At 40.2% G+C, this 3,397-nt stretch overlaps 1 pseudogene; it reads right to left on the reverse strand.

The window, feature by feature from the left end:
- Positions 1-945: 945 nt before the first annotated feature.
- LOC109380919 (COMM domain-containing protein 3 pseudogene) lies at positions 946-2,626 on the reverse strand (annotated as a pseudogene).
- Between the last annotated feature and the right edge of the window lie 771 nt (positions 2,627-3,397).

The following is a 3,397-nucleotide window of genomic DNA, read 5'->3' on the forward strand; positions in this document are numbered from 1 at the left end:
TTTAATTGGGGAATTGGGGGTGGGAATAGCGCTGGGGAATTGGGGGAAGGGGAACAGACAAGTTGCTGTCCTTTTGTTCTTCAGTCTAGCTGTGGAGAATGTTGCTTCACTGGCCCAAGTTGGCACCATTATTGCGCTCACTTGGAGAATTATTTTAGAACACAACGATCTGGAGGCTGGGAGTTCTCATTGCTACTTGGGTATCATTGCTTCAAATGTTTAAAGCAAGGAAACAAATATTCTAAACTTTGTATATACACAACTATAAGTATTACTGTATTTATCCATCTGTATATTAAACTAAACATGAGTTCATACTGATGTCTTCAACTCTGATGCGTTACCACATGGATCATTCTAGCCACCTCCCTTCACTTGTCTGAAACCTTCCACTCCAGCAGTGAGAACCCTGACTCCTGTTGTCATCCCTGTACTTCATTATTCGATTCTAGTATAAATGTAGTGCTGTCAGAATTATGAACCTGTATCCCCATGGGAAACAGAGTTATCAAGTAGAATAATGTGGTTTTGTGTAGTTCCTTTTGCCTTTCATCTTATAAACTTTGCTCGCTTCCAAAATGACTTAGGTCAGCACCCTTTTCCCTTAGCCACTTCAGTGAGATTGTCTCATACATTTGTAACACAGCTAGATTCTTTTGTCACAATCTACATTCCATTCTGGGATCCTCCTGAATGGCTTTTTCTTTTTTTTTTTTTAACCACTTATTTATTCAGCGTAAATACCATCTATTTCCTTTCATAAGACTTGAAAAAGATCAAAATGGGATCGATGTACAGTTAACACTAGAGATTCAAATACTTAGGCAGGATTTCCCTCTTAACTCTTTTACAAGTGTAAAACAGTGTCAAAATTGATGAATGGCATAAATCCAAAAGGAAACATTTTTTTCGTTGACAAGGAGGACATCCGGCTTGCACAAATGATGGTCACATTAACAGCAAGGTGTTCGTTGTTTTCTAGACCCAGGCAGATCAGTTACAACTGAGTTGCTCTTTCTCGGCTTTTCCAAGCATCTTTAAGTAGGGAAACTACTAAGTCCTGTAATTGTTCCATGTTGCAACTATAGCTAATCTCTGGGTGGGATGAGAATCCGTGTTCTCTATATTTCAGTCACTAAATATGCAAGTCTGTACATTTTATGAAGTTAATTGGCCTTTATCTGATATTCCAAACGCCACGAAACATCAATTATATGAGGAGGCGGGGGGATCGTCCTATACTTTTCAGTAAGATTTCTAGAGAATTTGTATTATTCTGATATTCTGTGCAAAACAATTCTCTTCACGCTCTACCAAACTTAGTCTTCTAGATAAGTGCTTAGAGTTGCTGAATTGTCAGCTCTTAGCTTTCCTGCTTCCAGTATGTAAGTTGCAGCTGCTGCATGACAGTATTTTAACACCACTGGGTCCATATGTTTCAAGTCTGGGTGATCTATCACGGCCTAGTCCTCCTGGGCATCCAACAGGCTCTGGAAAGCTGCCCAGAGGGGATGCAAGAAGGCACTGGAGTTAGAGGAGCCATATCGGCTAGAGACTGGAAGCCTTTCCACACAAACTCCAAGAGCTCCAGTGGGAGGACGCTGTGACCTTTGACCTGTGCACCCCTGAATGACTTTTTAAAAATTTGTATTCATTAAGGTTCATTCTTTGTCCTCTAAAGTTCTATAGATTTGACAAAAGCATACTGTTATGTATTCACCATCACAGCATCATACTGAATAGTGTCACCACCCTAAAAAATATTCAACTCTGCTCCCATCCCAAAGAATCTTTGGCAACCACTGATCTGTTTACTGTTTCTATTTAAATTTAACTTTTTTTTTTTTAAATTGGGGGACAGTGTGCTTTTCCAGGACCCATCAGTTCTAAGTCAAGTAGTTGTTTCAATTTAGTTGTGAAGGGCACAACTCAGTGGCCCATGTGGGGCTCGAACAGGCAACCTTGGTGTTATGAGCTCTGCGTTCTAACCACCTGAGCTAACCGGCCACCCCTAAATTTAACTTAAAAAAATTTTTTTAACTGTTTTGGAGCTTTTATAAATTGATTGAGCTTTTATAGATAGTGAGTACTTTCTTTGGAAATAAACGTCTTTGACCTTAAAGAAGTCACAGTTGTTATTAGTTATTGCAACTGTAACTCATGGATTTTGGGCATGCCTCTTGAAGTAGCAATACAATCTTATCATTTTTAGGGAGGTGACATTTCATTATCTCTGCAGACCTTGAGACATTTAGAGGGATGGGGTACTTGGGGTGGGAGTAGTAGGATGAAGGAGGCAAAGAGGATGTTTCAACAGAAAATATAAGATTTCAGCTCATGCTGGGGAAGAGAGAGGTAGGAGTTGTAACTCAAATAAGAGTGATTATGTATCAGTTTTGAAACACTTGATGTAAACTAAGAAAATGCCTCTACGACACTGACTTCACCAAGTACTGGGATCAGGTTAGACGTTTACCTATAGTTTAGGACCTTTATTTCAATTCTGCAAACTCCTTATTACATGTCTGCTCTGCTTGAAGCTGCTGTGCTATATGCTCTAGCCTACCTTCTTCCGGTACCACTGTTTGGTCACATACACGTACTTCTCCTTTGAAGAGCTGGCCATTCTGCAACATTCAGGGGGTTCCTCTTGCTTAGAGTTCAGGGCATTCCTCTGTGACTACCAAAGCCACTGGCTTATCCTGGAAAGACAAAGACATGGGTTACCTGCCCCAGGTCATACTTCACTCCCCATTCTCCTGTCTCAACATGGCCCCAGTTCCTCAGTTGCTGGTGAATATATATAAGATCACTTTAAATTTGGGAAAGGGGATGGAGAAGCTCTTTGTGCCGCTCAAAGAAGGAAGAAGCTTCTGTTCTCATTTCCCTTAGGGTCTCTGGGTTACACCTGAAAAATTAATGGAAGATATTGGATTGGGGCGGGGGTGAGGGTGGGGGGAGAAGTAAGAGACACAAGAAGACAACATATTGTTTAATCTGAAGATAGATCTAGCATATATTTGTTGAGTGCCAGCTCTGTGCTAAGGTGTCTGTTGGAAGTTCTCACTTATTTATTCTAACCTTTCCCTTACATGACCCTATGAAGTAGATTTAAAGAAAAAAACAACAACAACCTTTATTTTACAGATAAAGAAACTGATTCAGAGAGGCTTACTAACATGTCTAAGGTCACACAGTAAAGGTTTGAACCTAGAATATACTTAATTCTAAAGCCCTGGCAGCATATTAAAATCATCTGGGTCCTAGAAAACAACAACAACAACAACAACAACAACAACAACAACAACAACAACAAAACCTTGCCTGAGCCCTATCCCAGACCAAATTAAATGCCACGGGTGGAGATGGGCACTACCATTTTTGAAATGTCCCAAGT

The sequence above is a fragment of the Hipposideros armiger genome, unplaced genomic scaffold (assembly GCF_001890085.2).
Source record: "Hipposideros armiger isolate ML-2016 unplaced genomic scaffold, ASM189008v1 scaffold_42, whole genome shotgun sequence".
NCBI classification, from domain to species: Eukaryota; Metazoa; Chordata; class Mammalia; order Chiroptera; family Hipposideridae; genus Hipposideros; species Hipposideros armiger.